A 14,171-nucleotide genomic window follows, 5' to 3' on the forward strand; every position below is an offset into this window, starting at 1 on the left:
TGTTTGCTGTTCCCCTACTCCACTCCACTATTTGACTGTTGTGCTGCATCAATCAATCAATCAATCAATCAATCAATCAATCAATCAATCAATCAATCAACAGTGGCTGGCTCAGGTGCAGCTCTTTAACTTACCTAAAAGGGAGGGCGGAGAGAAGACAAGGAAGGTGAATGAGGTGTTCCAATGTGAAATGCCGGAAACACAGAAACACAGACGACACACAACAAGAGGTGGCAATCTATTCATTAATTGCATTTAATCAATGAGCTCATTATCACTCATGCATTGTCCAACAGGTGTTGAAATAATGGGATTAAAAGGGGAGATCCCTTCAGAAAGACAGAAACAATAGCAAAGACAAAAAACACTTTTGGAATCTGCTTTTAGTCAACACATAAGGAAAGGGTGCACCGGTCCTGGAAATACTGCAATACCAGGTCAATGCGTGGAGTGGACAGAGCAAGCTCTATTTCCATCTCCCTGTTCTAAAAATCCATTTAATATATGGTCCCCAGATAGGGGACGTATCAGATATTAAACTGATAAGAACAGATACTACACTTGATCTTAGCCAAAAGGCCGAGAAGCGATAACCCGAACGGGCCGCGCGTTGCCCGAGCCTGCCCGATACTGCTGTTCAGCCCTTGCAGCGATTCAGCCTACTTCTAGGCAATTCCATGGGGCCCTGCAGGCTCACACACTCACAGCTACACGGGAGGTGAATAAAGGCCGGAGAGGAAGCCAGACAGGATTTGCTTCTTTTGCTTGCACCACAATGCAGTGCTGAAAGAGGAGGAATCTACATAAAAACGCCTTCCTGGCAACGCCCAAATGCCCTGCTGCCATGCAGATAAACACTGGCAGCGGCAGCAAGTGCATGCCCACAGCCACCCCTTGTTCCTTCACACCTTGTATCAGCTGTAATCCAGTCCAGTCCAGTGCTGCCTGCTGAGCAGCACTGACCAACACTGCCTGGGCCCAGGCTTTTATCTCTGAGGCCCCATTATGATGTCAGAAAGCTGGCTCTGGAATCCTGAGGGCTCCACTATGACACGTGCAAAGTTCCGTCTGAACTTTATATAAGACGGTGAGGCTCAGTCAGTCACTCAGTGTTGCCTGAGAGGGCAACACTGCAACAGCCGGCCGCCAGGCTGTCTTTTTTTTGCACAGCTAGTTGCCTCCAGGAGGCCACAAGAGGGAGACAAGGGACTGCAAAATGGAAAATAGGCATCCACCAACTTTACAGACAACTTCTCCTTGCTCCTACAACCTCCATCCTTGCACAGTTTGTTATTCTTCTAGGTAACATAGTAACAAATCCAAATTGCTGCTCTCTTTGTAGGCAAGCAAGGCTTTGTTGCAACTGCAATTCTTACTTCTTCTTGAAATGTAGGGACGACAGTACATTCCATCACATCCATCTAGTGTACACAGGTAGGTCCATTGTGGCGGGCAGGCGAGCGGGCGGGCTGCTTTATTGGCTGTTTGCTGTTCCCCTACTCCACTCCACTATTTGACTGTTGTGCTGCATCAATCAATCAATCAATCAATCAATCAATCAATCAATCAATCAATCAATCAGTGGCTGGCTCAGGTGCAGCTCTTTAACTTACCTAAAAGGGAGGGCGGAGAGAAGACAAGGAAGGTGAATGAGGTGTTCCAATGTGAAATGCCGGAAACACAGAAACACAGACGACACACAACAAGAGGTGGCAATCTATTCATTAATTGCATTTAATCAATGAGCTCATTATCACTCATGCATTGTCCAACAGGTGTTGAAATAATGGGATTAAAAGGGGAGATCCCTTCAGAAAGACAGAAACAATAGCAAAGACAAAAAACACTTTTGGAATCTGCTTTTAGTCAACACATAAGGAAAGGGTGCACCGGTCCTGGAAATACTGCAATACCAGGTCAATGCGTGGAGTGGACAGAGCAAGCTCTATTTCCATCTCCCTGTTCTAAAAATCCATTTAATATATGGTCCCCAGATAGGGGACGTATCAGATATTAAACTGATAAGAACAGATACTACACTTGATCTTAGCCAAAAGGCCGAGAAGCGATAACCCGAACGGGCCGCGCGTTGCCCGAGCCTGCCCGATACTGCTGTTCAGCCCTTGCAGCGATTCAGCCTACTTCTAGGCAATTCCATGGGGCCCTGCAGGCTCACACACTCACAGCTACACGGGAGGTGAATAAAGGCCGGAGAGGAAGCCAGACAGGATTTGCTTCTTTTGCTTGCACCACAATGCAGTGCTGAAAGAGGAGGAATCTACATAAAAACGCCTTCCTGGCAACGCCCAAATGCCCTGCTGCCATGCAGATAAACACTGGCAGCGGCAGCAAGTGCATGCCCACAGCCACCCCTTGTTCCTTCACACCTTGTATCAGCTGTAATCCAGTCCAGTCCAGTGCTGCCTGCTGAGCAGCACTGACCAACACTGCCTGGGCCCAGGCTTTTATCTCTGAGGCCCCATTATGATGTCAGAAAGCTGGCTCTGGAATCCTGAGGGCTCCACTATGACACGTGCAAAGTTCCGTCTGAACTTTATATAAGACGGTGAGGCTCAGTCAGTCACTCAGTGTTGCCTGAGAGGGCAACACTGCAACAGCCGGCCGCCAGGCTGTCTTTTTTTTGCACAGCTAGTTGCCTCCAGGAGGCCACAAGAGGGAGACAAGGGACTGCAAAATGGAAAATAGGCATCCACCAACTTTACAGACAACTTCTCCTTGCTCCTACAACCTCCATCCTTGCACAGTTTGTTATTCTTCTAGGTAACATAGTAACAAATCCAAATTGCTGCTCTCTTTGTAGGCAAGCAAGGCTTTGTTGCAACTGCAATTCTTACTTCTTCTTGAAATGTAGGGACGACAGTACATTCCATCACATCTCACATCCATCTAGTGTACACAGGTAGGTCCATTGTGGCGGGCAGGCGAGCGGGCGGGCTGCTTTATTGGCTGTTTGCTGTTCCCCTACTCCACTCCACTATTTGACTGTTGTGCTGCATCAATCAATCAATCAATCAATCAATCAATCAATCAATCAGTGGCTGGCTCAGGTGCAGCTCTTTAACTTACCTAAAAGGGAGGGCGGAGAGAAGACAAGGAAGGTGAATGAGGTGTTCCAATGTGAAATGCCGGAAACACAGAAACACAGACGACACACAACAAGAGGTGGCAATCTATTCATTAATTGCATTTAATCAATGAGCTCATTATCACTCATGCATTGTCCAACAGGTGTTGAAATAATGGGATTAAAAGGGGAGATCCCTTCAGAAAGACAGAAACAATAGCAAAGACAAAAAACACTTTTGGAATCTGCTTTTAGTCAACACATAAGGAAAGGGTGCACCGGTCCTGGAAATACTGCAATACCAGGTCAATGCGTGGAGTGGACAGAGCAAGCTCTATTTCCATCTCCCTGTTCTAAAAATCCATTTAATATATGGTCCCCAGATAGGGGACGTATCAGATATTAAACTGATAAGAACAGATACTACACTTGATCTTAGCCAAAAGGCCGAGAAGCGATAACCCGAACGGGCCGCGCGTTGCCCGAGCCTGCCCGATACTGCTGTTCAGCCCTTGCAGCGATTCAGCCTACTTCTAGGCAATTCCATGGGGCCCTGCAGGCTCACACACTCACAGCTACACGGGAGGTGAATAAAGGCCGGAGAGGAAGCCAGACAGGATTTGCTTCTTTTGCTTGCACCACAATGCAGTGCTGAAAGAGGAGGAATCTACATAAAAACGCCTTCCTGGCAACGCCCAAATGCCCTGCTGCCATGCAGATAAACACTGGCAGCGGCAGCAAGTGCATGCCCACAGCCACCCCTTGTTCCTTCACACCTTGTATCAGCTGTAATCCAGTCCAGTCCAGTGCTGCCTGCTGAGCAGCACTGACCAACACTGCCTGGGCCCAGGCTTTTATCTCTGAGGCCCCATTATGATGTCAGAAAGCTGGCTCTGGAATCCTGAGGGCTCCACTATGACACGTGCAAAGTTCCGTCTGAACTTTATATAAGACGGTGAGGCTCAGTCAGTCACTCAGTGTTGCCTGAGAGGGCAACACTGCAACAGCCGGCCGCCAGGCTGTCTTTTTTTTGCACAGCTAGTTGCCTCCAGGAGGCCACAAGAGGGAGACAAGGGACTGCAAAATGGAAAATAGGCATCCACCAACTTTACAGACAACTTCTCCTTGCTCCTACAACCTCCATCCTTGCACAGTTTGTTATTCTTCTAGGTAACATAGTAACAAATCCAAATTGCTGCTCTCTTTGTAGGCAAGCAAGGCTTTGTTGCAACTGCAATTCTTACTTCTTCTTGAAATGTAGGGACGACAGTACATTCCATCACATCCATCTAGTGTACACAGGTAGGTCCATTGTGGCGGGCAGGCGAGCGGGCGGGCTGCTTTATTGGCTGTTTGCTGTTCCCCTACTCCACTCCACTATTTGACTGTTGTGCTGCATCAATCAATCAATCAATCAATCAATCAATCAATCAATCAATCAATCAATCAGTGGCTGGCTCAGGTGCAGCTCTTTAACTTACCTAAAAGGGAGGGCGGAGAGAAGACAAGGAAGGTGAATGAGGTGTTCCAATGTGAAATGCCGGAAACACAGAAACACAGACGACACACAACAAGAGGTGGCAATCTATTCATTAATTGCATTTAATCAATGAGCTCATTATCACTCATGCATTGTCCAACAGGTGTTGAAATAATGGGATTAAAAGGGGAGATCCCTTCAGAAAGACAGAAACAATAGCAAAGACAAAAAACACTTTTGGAATCTGCTTTTAGTCAACACATAAGGAAAGGGTGCACCGGTCCTGGAAATACTGCAATACCAGGTCAATGCGTGGAGTGGACAGAGCAAGCTCTATTTCCATCTCCCTGTTCTAAAAATCCATTTAATATATGGTCCCCAGATAGGGGACGTATCAGATATTAAACTGATAAGAACAGATACTACACTTGATCTTAGCCAAAAGGCCGAGAAGCGATAACCCGAACGGGCCGCGCGTTGCCCGAGCCTGCCCGATACTGCTGTTCAGCCCTTGCAGCGATTCAGCCTACTTCTAGGCAATTCCATGGGGCCCTGCAGGCTCACACACTCACAGCTACACGGGAGGTGAATAAAGGCCGGAGAGGAAGCCAGACAGGATTTGCTTCTTTTGCTTGCACCACAATGCAGTGCTGAAAGAGGAGGAATCTACATAAAAACGCCTTCCTGGCAACGCCCAAATGCCCTGCTGCCATGCAGATAAACACTGGCAGCGGCAGCAAGTGCATGCCCACAGCCACCCCTTGTTCCTTCACACCTTGTATCAGCTGTAATCCAGTCCAGTCCAGTGCTGCCTGCTGAGCAGCACTGACCAACACTGCCTGGGCCCAGGCTTTTATCTCTGAGGCCCCATTATGATGTCAGAAAGCTGGCTCTGGAATCCTGAGGGCTCCACTATGACACGTGCAAAGTTCCGTCTGAACTTTATATAAGACGGTGAGGCTCAGTCAGTCACTCAGTGTTGCCTGAGAGGGCAACACTGCAACAGCCGGCCGCCAGGCTGTCTTTTTTTTGCACAGCTAGTTGCCTCCAGGAGGCCACAAGAGGGAGACAAGGGACTGCAAAATGGAAAATAGGCATCCACCAACTTTACAGACAACTTCTCCTTGCTCCTACAACCTCCATCCTTGCACAGTTTGTTATTCTTCTAGGTAACATAGTAACAAATCCAAATTGCTGCTCTCTTTGTAGGCAAGCAAGGCTTTGTTGCAACTGCAATTCTTACTTCTTCTTGAAATGTAGGGACGACAGTACATTCCATCACATCCATCTAGTGTACACAGGTAGGTCCATTGTGGCGGGCAGGCGAGCGGGCGGGCTGCTTTATTGGCTGTTTGCTGTTCCCCTACTCCACTCCACTATTTGACTGTTGTGCTGCATCAATCAATCAATCAATCAATCAATCAATCAATCAATCAATCAATCAATCAATCAATCAGTGGCTGGCTCAGGTGCAGCTCTTTAACTTACCTAAAAGGGAGGGCGGAGAGAAGACAAGGAAGGTGAATGAGGTGTTCCAATGTGAAATGCCGGAAACACAGAAACACAGACGACACACAACAAGAGGTGGCAATCTATTCATTAATTGCATTTAATCAATGAGCTCATTATCACTCATGCATTGTCCAACAGGTGTTGAAATAATGGGATTAAAAGGGGAGATCCCTTCAGAAAGACAGAAACAATAGCAAAGACAAAAAACACTTTTGGAATCTGCTTTTAGTCAACACATAAGGAAAGGGTGCACCGGTCCTGGAAATACTGCAATACCAGGTCAATGCGTGGAGTGGACAGAGCAAGCTCTATTTCCATCTCCCTGTTCTAAAAATCCATTTAATATATGGTCCCCAGATAGGGGACGTATCAGATATTAAACTGATAAGAACAGATACTACACTTGATCTTAGCCAAAAGGCCGAGAAGCGATAACCCGAACGGGCCGCGCGTTGCCCGAGCCTGCCCGATACTGCTGTTCAGCCCTTGCAGCGATTCAGCCTACTTCTAGGCAATTCCATGGGGCCCTGCAGGCTCACACACTCACAGCTACACGGGAGGTGAATAAAGGCCGGAGAGGAAGCCAGACAGGATTTGCTTCTTTTGCTTGCACCACAATGCAGTGCTGAAAGAGGAGGAATCTACATAAAAACGCCTTCCTGGCAACGCCCAAATGCCCTGCTGCCATGCAGATAAACACTGGCAGCGGCAGCAAGTGCATGCCCACAGCCACCCCTTGTTCCTTCACACCTTGTATCAGCTGTAATCCAGTCCAGTCCAGTGCTGCCTGCTGAGCAGCACTGACCAACACTGCCTGGGCCCAGGCTTTTATCTCTGAGGCCCCATTATGATGTCAGAAAGCTGGCTCTGGAATCCTGAGGGCTCCACTATGACACGTGCAAAGTTCCGTCTGAACTTTATATAAGACGGTGAGGCTCAGTCAGTCACTCAGTGTTGCCTGAGAGGGCAACACTGCAACAGCCGGCCGCCAGGCTGTCTTTTTTTTGCACAGCTAGTTGCCTCCAGGAGGCCACAAGAGGGAGACAAGGGACTGCAAAATGGAAAATAGGCATCCACCAACTTTACAGACAACTTCTCCTTGCTCCTACAACCTCCATCCTTGCACAGTTTGTTATTCTTCTAGGTAACATAGTAACAAATCCAAATTGCTGCTCTCTTTGTAGGCAAGCAAGGCTTTGTTGCAACTGCAATTCTTACTTCTTCTTGAAATGTAGGGACGACAGTACATTCCATCACATCCATCTAGTGTACACAGGTAGGTCCATTGTGGCGGGCAGGCGAGCGGGCGGGCTGCTTTATTGGCTGTTTGCTGTTCCCCTACTCCACTCCACTATTTGACTGTTGTGCTGCATCAATCAATCAATCAATCAATCAATCAATCAATCAATCAATCAATCAATCAATCAATCAATCAATCAGTGGCTGGCTCAGGTGCAGCTCTTTAACTTACCTAAAAGGGAGGGCGGAGAGAAGACAAGGAAGGTGAATGAGGTGTTCCAATGTGAAATGCCGGAAACACAGAAACACAGACGACACACAACAAGAGGTGGCAATCTATTCATTAATTGCATTTAATCAATGAGCTCATTATCACTCATGCATTGTCCAACAGGTGTTGAAATAATGGGATTAAAAGGGGAGATCCCTTCAGAAAGACAGAAACAATAGCAAAGACAAAAAACACTTTTGGAATCTGCTTTTAGTCAACACATAAGGAAAGGGTGCACCGGTCCTGGAAATACTGCAATACCAGGTCAATGCGTGGAGTGGACAGAGCAAGCTCTATTTCCATCTCCCTGTTCTAAAAATCCATTTAATATATGGTCCCCAGATAGGGGACGTATCAGATATTAAACTGATAAGAACAGATACTACACTTGATCTTAGCCAAAAGGCCGAGAAGCGATAACCCGAACGGGCCGCGCGTTGCCCGAGCCTGCCCGATACTGCTGTTCAGCCCTTGCAGCGATTCAGCCTACTTCTAGGCAATTCCATGGGGCCCTGCAGGCTCACACACTCACAGCTACACGGGAGGTGAATAAAGGCCGGAGAGGAAGCCAGACAGGATTTGCTTCTTTTGCTTGCACCACAATGCAGTGCTGAAAGAGGAGGAATCTACATAAAAACGCCTTCCTGGCAACGCCCAAATGCCCTGCTGCCATGCAGATAAACACTGGCAGCGGCAGCAAGTGCATGCCCACAGCCACCCCTTGTTCCTTCACACCTTGTATCAGCTGTAATCCAGTCCAGTCCAGTGCTGCCTGCTGAGCAGCACTGACCAACACTGCCTGGGCCCAGGCTTTTATCTCTGAGGCCCCATTATGATGTCAGAAAGCTGGCTCTGGAATCCTGAGGGCTCCACTATGACACGTGCAAAGTTCCGTCTGAACTTTATATAAGACGGTGAGGCTCAGTCAGTCACTCAGTGTTGCCTGAGAGGGCAACACTGCAACAGCCGGCCGCCAGGCTGTCTTTTTTTTGCACAGCTAGTTGCCTCCAGGAGGCCACAAGAGGGAGACAAGGGACTGCAAAATGGAAAATAGGCATCCACCAACTTTACAGACAACTTCTCCTTGCTCCTACAACCTCCATCCTTGCACAGTTTGTTATTCTTCTAGGTAACATAGTAACAAATCCAAATTGCTGCTCTCTTTGTAGGCAAGCAAGGCTTTGTTGCAACTGCAATTCTTACTTCTTCTTGAAATGTAGGGACGACAGTACATTCCATCACATCCATCTAGTGTACACAGGTAGGTCCATTGTGGCGGGCAGGCGAGCGGGCGGGCTGCTTTATTGGCTGTTTGCTGTTCCCCTACTCCACTCCACTATTTGACTGTTGTGCTGCATCAATCAATCAATCAATCAATCAATCAATCAATCAATCAATCAATCAATCAGTGGCTGGCTCAGGTGCAGCTCTTTAACTTACCTAAAAGGGAGGGCGGAGAGAAGACAAGGAAGGTGAATGAGGTGTTCCAATGTGAAATGCCGGAAACACAGAAACACAGACGACACACAACAAGAGGTGGCAATCTATTCATTAATTGCATTTAATCAATGAGCTCATTATCACTCATGCATTGTCCAACAGGTGTTGAAATAATGGGATTAAAAGGGGAGATCCCTTCAGAAAGACAGAAACAATAGCAAAGACAAAAAACACTTTTGGAATCTGCTTTTAGTCAACACATAAGGAAAGGGTGCACCGGTCCTGGAAATACTGCAATACCAGGTCAATGCGTGGAGTGGACAGAGCAAGCTCTATTTCCATCTCCCTGTTCTAAAAATCCATTTAATATATGGTCCCCAGATAGGGGACGTATCAGATATTAAACTGATAAGAACAGATACTACACTTGATCTTAGCCAAAAGGCCGAGAAGCGATAACCCGAACGGGCCGCGCGTTGCCCGAGCCTGCCCGATACTGCTGTTCAGCCCTTGCAGCGATTCAGCCTACTTCTAGGCAATTCCATGGGGCCCTGCAGGCTCACACACTCACAGCTACACGGGAGGTGAATAAAGGCCGGAGAGGAAGCCAGACAGGATTTGCTTCTTTTGCTTGCACCACAATGCAGTGCTGAAAGAGGAGGAATCTACATAAAAACGCCTTCCTGGCAACGCCCAAATGCCCTGCTGCCATGCAGATAAACACTGGCAGCGGCAGCAAGTGCATGCCCACAGCCACCCCTTGTTCCTTCACACCTTGTATCAGCTGTAATCCAGTCCAGTCCAGTGCTGCCTGCTGAGCAGCACTGACCAACACTGCCTGGGCCCAGGCTTTTATCTCTGAGGCCCCATTATGATGTCAGAAAGCTGGCTCTGGAATCCTGAGGGCTCCACTATGACACGTGCAAAGTTCCGTCTGAACTTTATATAAGACGGTGAGGCTCAGTCAGTCACTCAGTGTTGCCTGAGAGGGCAACACTGCAACAGCCGGCCGCCAGGCTGTCTTTTTTTTGCACAGCTAGTTGCCTCCAGGAGGCCACAAGAGGGAGACAAGGGACTGCAAAATGGAAAATAGGCATCCACCAACTTTACAGACAACTTCTCCTTGCTCCTACAACCTCCATCCTTGCACAGTTTGTTATTCTTCTAGGTAACATAGTAACAAATCCAAATTGCTGCTCTCTTTGTAGGCAAGCAAGGCTTTGTTGCAACTGCAATTCTTACTTCTTCTTGAAATGTAGGGACGACAGTACATTCCATCACATCCATCTAGTGTACACAGGTAGGTCCATTGTGGCGGGCAGGCGAGCGGGCGGGCTGCTTTATTGGCTGTTTGCTGTTCCCCTACTCCACTCCACTATTTGACTGTTGTGCTGCATCAATCAATCAATCAATCAATCAATCAATCAATCAATCAATCAATCAGTGGCTGGCTCAGGTGCAGCTCTTTAACTTACCTAAAAGGGAGGGCGGAGAGAAGACAAGGAAGGTGAATGAGGTGTTCCAATGTGAAATGCCGGAAACACAGAAACACAGACGACACACAACAAGAGGTGGCAATCTATTCATTAATTGCATTTAATCAATGAGCTCATTATCACTCATGCATTGTCCAACAGGTGTTGAAATAATGGGATTAAAAGGGGAGATCCCTTCAGAAAGACAGAAACAATAGCAAAGACAAAAAACACTTTTGGAATCTGCTTTTAGTCAACACATAAGGAAAGGGTGCACCGGTCCTGGAAATACTGCAATACCAGGTCAATGCGTGGAGTGGACAGAGCAAGCTCTATTTCCATCTCCCTGTTCTAAAAATCCATTTAATATATGGTCCCCAGATAGGGGACGTATCAGATATTAAACTGATAAGAACAGATACTACACTTGATCTTAGCCAAAAGGCCGAGAAGCGATAACCCGAACGGGCCGCGCGTTGCCCGAGCCTGCCCGATACTGCTGTTCAGCCCTTGCAGCGATTCAGCCTACTTCTAGGCAATTCCATGGGGCCCTGCAGGCTCACACACTCACAGCTACACGGGAGGTGAATAAAGGCCGGAGAGGAAGCCAGACAGGATTTGCTTCTTTTGCTTGCACCACAATGCAGTGCTGAAAGAGGAGGAATCTACATAAAAACGCCTTCCTGGCAACGCCCAAATGCCCTGCTGCCATGCAGATAAACACTGGCAGCGGCAGCAAGTGCATGCCCACAGCCACCCCTTGTTCCTTCACACCTTGTATCAGCTGTAATCCAGTCCAGTCCAGTGCTGCCTGCTGAGCAGCACTGACCAACACTGCCTGGGCCCAGGCTTTTATCTCTGAGGCCCCATTATGATGTCAGAAAGCTGGCTCTGGAATCCTGAGGGCTCCACTATGACACGTGCAAAGTTCCGTCTGAACTTTATATAAGACGGTGAGGCTCAGTCAGTCACTCAGTGTTGCCTGAGAGGGCAACACTGCAACAGCCGGCCGCCAGGCTGTCTTTTTTTTGCACAGCTAGTTGCCTCCAGGAGGCCACAAGAGGGAGACAAGGGACTGCAAAATGGAAAATAGGCATCCACCAACTTTACAGACAACTTCTCCTTGCTCCTACAACCTCCATCCTTGCACAGTTTGTTATTCTTCTAGGTAACATAGTAACAAATCCAAATTGCTGCTCTCTTTGTAGGCAAGCAAGGCTTTGTTGCAACTGCAATTCTTACTTCTTCTTGAAATGTAGGGACGACAGTACATTCCATCACATCCATCTAGTGTACACAGGTAGGTCCATTGTGGCGGGCAGGCGAGCGGGCGGGCTGCTTTATTGGCTGTTTGCTGTTCCCCTACTCCACTCCACTATTTGACTGTTGTGCTGCATCAATCAATCAATCAATCAATCAATCAATCAATCAATCAATCAATCAATCAATCAGTGGCTGGCTCAGGTGCAGCTCTTTAACTTACCTAAAAGGGAGGGCGGAGAGAAGACAAGGAAGGTGAATGAGGTGTTCCAATGTGAAATGCCGGAAACACAGAAACACAGACGACACACAACAAGAGGTGGCAATCTATTCATTAATTGCATTTAATCAATGAGCTCATTATCACTCATGCATTGTCCAACAGGTGTTGAAATAATGGGATTAAAAGGGGAGATCATTAAAAGGGGAGATCCCTTCAGAAAGACAGAAACAATAGCAAAGACAAAAAACACTTTTGGAATCTGCTTTTAGTCAACACATAAGGAAAGGGTGCACCGGTCCTGGAAATACTGCAATACCAGGTCAATGCGTGGAGTGGACAGAGCAAGCTCTATTTCCATCTCCCTGTTCTAAAAATCCATTTAATATATGGTCCATTAAACTGATAAGAACAGATACTACACTTGATCTTAGCCAAAAGGCCGAGAAGCGATAACCCGAACGGGCCGCGCGTTGCCCGAGCCTGCCCGATACTGCTGTTCAGCCCTTGCAGCGATTCAGCCTACTTCTAGGCAATTCCATGGGGCCCTGCAGGCTCACACACTCACAGCTAGAAGCCAGACAGGATTTGCTTCTTTTGCTTGCACCACAATGCAGTGCTGAAAGAGGAGGAATCTACATAAAAACGCCTTCCTGGCAACGCCCAAATGCCCTGCTGCCATGCAGATAAACACTGGCAGCGGCAGCAAGTGCATGCCCACAGCCACCCCTTGTTCCTTCACACCTTGTATCAGCTGTAATCCAGTCCAGTCCAGTGCTGCCTGCTGAGCAGCACTGACCAACACTGCCTGGGCCCAGGCTTTTATCTCTGAGGCCCCATTATGATGTCAGAAAGCTGGCTCTGGAATCCTGAGGGCTCCACTATGACACGTGCAAAGTTCCGTCTGAACTTTATATAAGACGGTGAGGCTCAGTCAGTCACTCAGTGTTGCCTGAGAGGGCAACACTGCAACAGCCGGCCGCCAGGCTGTCTTTTTTTTGCACAGCTAGTTGCCTCCAGGAGGCCACAAGAGGGAGACAAGGGACTGCAAAATGGAAAATAGGCATCCACCAACTTTACAGACAACTTCTCCTTGCTCCTACAACCTCCATCCTTGCACAGTTTGTTATTCTTCTAGGTAACATAGTAACAAATCCAAATTGCTGCTCTCTTTGTAGGCAAGCAAGGCTTTGTTGCAACTGCAATTCTTACTTCTTCTTGAAATGTAGGGACGACAGTACATTCCATCACATCCATCTAGTGTACACAGGTAGGTCCATTGTGGCGGGCAGGCGAGCGGGCGGGCTGCTTTATTGGCTGTTTGCTGTTCCCCTACTCCACTCCACTATTTGACTGTTGTGCTGCATCAATCAATCAATCAATCAATCAATCAATCAATCAATCAATCAATCAATCAATCAGTGGCTGGCTCAGGTGCAGCTCTTTAACTTACCTAAAAGGGAGGGCGGAGAGAAGACAAGGAAGGTGAATGAGGTGTTCCAATGTGAAATGCCGGAAACACAGAAACACAGACGACACACAACAAGAGGTGGCAATCTATTCATTAATTGCATTTAATCAATGAGCTCATTATCACTCATGCATTGTCCAACAGGTGTTGAAATAATGGGATTAAAAGGGGAGATCCCTTCAGAAAGACAGAAACAATAGCAAAGACAAAAAACACTTTTGGAATCTGCTTTTAGTCAACACATAAGGAAAGGGTGCACCGGTCCTGGAAATACTGCAATACCAGGTCAATGCGTGGAGTGGACAGAGCAAGCTCTAGTTCCATCTCCCCGTTCTAAAAATCCATTTAATATATGGTCCCCAGATAGGGGACGTATCAGATATTAAACTGATAAGAACAGATACTACACTTGATCTTAGCCAAAAGGCCGAGAAGCGATAACCCGAACGGGCCGCGCGTTGCCCGAGCCTGCCCGATACTGCTGTTCAGCCCTTGCAGCGATTCAGCCTACTTCTAGGCAATTCCATGGGGCCCTGCAGGCTCACACACTCACAGCTAGAAGCCAGACAGGATTTGCTTCTTTTGCTTGCACCACAATGCAGTGCTGAAAGAGGAGGAATCTACATAAAAACGCCTTCCTGGCAACGCCCAAATGCCCTGCTGCCATGCAGATAAACACTGGCAGCGGCAGCAAGTGCATGCCCACAGCCACCCCTTG

The 14,171-nt window shown here is 47.6% G+C and overlaps 9 non-coding genes and 1 pseudogene across 9 annotated transcripts; all 10 read right to left on the reverse strand.

The window, feature by feature from the left end:
* Positions 1-400: 400 nt before the first annotated feature.
* Positions 401-591, reverse strand: LOC142734353 (U2 spliceosomal RNA). Its single transcript, XR_012880329.1, has one exon. It is a non-coding gene; the product is annotated as a U2 spliceosomal RNA (small nuclear RNA).
* Positions 592-1,879: 1,288 nt separating this feature from the next.
* On the reverse strand, positions 1,880-2,070 carry LOC142734354 (U2 spliceosomal RNA). Its single transcript, XR_012880330.1, has one exon. It is a non-coding gene; the product is annotated as a U2 spliceosomal RNA (small nuclear RNA).
* Positions 2,071-3,353: 1,283 nt separating this feature from the next.
* Positions 3,354-3,544, reverse strand: LOC142734355 (U2 spliceosomal RNA). The gene has a single exon (XR_012880331.1). It is a non-coding gene; the product is annotated as a U2 spliceosomal RNA (small nuclear RNA).
* A 1,288-nt stretch (positions 3,545-4,832) lies between these two features.
* Positions 4,833-5,023, reverse strand: LOC142734356 (U2 spliceosomal RNA). Its single transcript, XR_012880332.1, has one exon. It is a non-coding gene; the product is annotated as a U2 spliceosomal RNA (small nuclear RNA).
* Positions 5,024-6,319: 1,296 nt separating this feature from the next.
* On the reverse strand, positions 6,320-6,510 carry LOC142734357 (U2 spliceosomal RNA). Its single transcript, XR_012880333.1, has one exon. It is a non-coding gene; the product is annotated as a U2 spliceosomal RNA (small nuclear RNA).
* A 1,304-nt stretch (positions 6,511-7,814) lies between these two features.
* On the reverse strand, positions 7,815-8,005 carry LOC142734268 (U2 spliceosomal RNA). Its single transcript, XR_012880255.1, has one exon. It is a non-coding gene; the product is annotated as a U2 spliceosomal RNA (small nuclear RNA).
* A 1,288-nt stretch (positions 8,006-9,293) lies between these two features.
* Positions 9,294-9,484, reverse strand: LOC142734269 (U2 spliceosomal RNA). Its single transcript, XR_012880256.1, has one exon. It is a non-coding gene; the product is annotated as a U2 spliceosomal RNA (small nuclear RNA).
* A 1,284-nt stretch (positions 9,485-10,768) lies between these two features.
* On the reverse strand, positions 10,769-10,959 carry LOC142734270 (U2 spliceosomal RNA). Its single transcript, XR_012880257.1, has one exon. It is a non-coding gene; the product is annotated as a U2 spliceosomal RNA (small nuclear RNA).
* A 1,308-nt stretch (positions 10,960-12,267) lies between these two features.
* LOC142734305 (U2 spliceosomal RNA) lies at positions 12,268-12,436 on the reverse strand (annotated as a pseudogene).
* Positions 12,437-13,701: 1,265 nt separating this feature from the next.
* LOC142734267 (U2 spliceosomal RNA) lies at positions 13,702-13,892 on the reverse strand. Its single transcript, XR_012880254.1, has one exon. It is a non-coding gene; the product is annotated as a U2 spliceosomal RNA (small nuclear RNA).
* Positions 13,893-14,171: the final 279 nt, after the last annotated feature.

This window comes from Rhinoderma darwinii, unplaced genomic scaffold (genome assembly GCF_050947455.1).
Source record: "Rhinoderma darwinii isolate aRhiDar2 unplaced genomic scaffold, aRhiDar2.hap1 Scaffold_973, whole genome shotgun sequence".
In the NCBI taxonomy this organism is placed as follows: domain Eukaryota; kingdom Metazoa; phylum Chordata; class Amphibia; order Anura; family Rhinodermatidae; genus Rhinoderma; species Rhinoderma darwinii.